The sequence below is a fragment of the Octodon degus genome, unplaced genomic scaffold (genome assembly GCF_000260255.1).
Source record: "Octodon degus isolate 3935 unplaced genomic scaffold, OctDeg1.0 scaffold00075, whole genome shotgun sequence".
NCBI lineage: Eukaryota > Metazoa > Chordata > Mammalia > Rodentia > Octodontidae > Octodon > Octodon degus.
The window spans coordinates 11,720,404-11,721,564 of NW_004524651.1; the positions used below are offsets into that span (position 1 = coordinate 11,720,404).

Genomic DNA, 1,161 nt, shown 5'->3' on the forward strand with positions numbered 1-1,161 from the left:
CTCCTCCTCCTCCTCCTCCTCTTCTTCTTCTTCCTCTTCTTCTTCTCCTGTCTTTCTGAGACAGGGCCTCACTGTGCAGTTCAGTCTGACCTTGAATCACCAGGTAGCCCAGTCTGACCTAGAACTCTCAACAATCCTCCTGCCTCAGCCTCCAGAGTGCTGGGGTTACAGGCGTGCACCACCATGGCTGGGTGAGAACTCTTCTTAAAGAGAAAAAAGTGTCCAATGTGGATACCTCGGGAGGTCACACTCCTTGGGCTCTGTCCAAGTGGCATAGGGTAGCATACAGCTCTGTCATGTGATGCACAATCCCTTTCTACAATACTGGAGAAAAAAAATGGCCCCATGCCTACACCTGCATATTCCTACAACTTCTCAGAGTCCTTTGAGCAGTGAGTGAGGAGATAAACCATACAGGAAAGAATGTCTAGAGAAGAAAAAAGAGAAAAAGGAGGAAAGAATAGAAAAAAGAGAAAAAATGGGGGGGGGGAAGAAAGAGGAAAGAATAGAAAAAAGAAGAAGAAAAAAAAACAGCAAAAAGCGAAGGTTGCTGACACACTGCAGTCAAAGGCCCGAGGCTGATGGACCAGACTTTACTCCATGGCACAGAGCAAAGCCCAGGGGTTCGCCAAAAGGTGGGGTCTAGGGAGGCTCAGAGCCTTACTCCCAGGAGGACCCTGTGTCCCAGCCCCTGGTGAAGCCCCAGCCACAGGCTTTTAGCTACAGGCACCAGGACCCCTTGCTGCTGTGGCCCCTTGGATTCCCCACAACACACAGTGGCTGCACACTGGGAACACACATGTGCTGCATGTGTGTGTGTGTGTGTGTGCGTGAGTGTGCACACCCATTGTGAACCCTCTGGGTGACAGATCTGTCCTCTGGGTATCAGGAGTCAGTGAGCTGGGACACATGGGCAGAACCAGCATCAGCCCCCATCTGACAGCTGTTGGGTCCCAAAGCTCAAAAGCAGAGGGTGAGACCTGAAAGAGGAGGAAAGTGGGCCTCTCTTGGGTCTGAGTCCAGCCAGCAGGGCAGTGCGGGCTGGGAGGGCAGGTGGCTGGGAGCTGTGAGGGGTGGCAGGGCGGCACAGACCTACATGCCCTGAGCAGGGCATGAGGAAGCCAGGCAGGCGCTTGGCCTGCGGAGAACTCATCAGAATCC

General features: G+C 53.4%; 1 non-coding gene across 1 annotated transcript; it reads left to right on the plus strand.

Moving 5' to 3' along the window:
• Window positions 1-222: 222 nt before the first annotated feature.
• On the plus strand, window positions 223-426 carry LOC111817962. The gene has a single exon (XR_002822050.1). It is a non-coding gene; the product is annotated as a small nucleolar RNA SNORA73 family (small nucleolar RNA).
• Window positions 427-1,161: the final 735 nt, after the last annotated feature.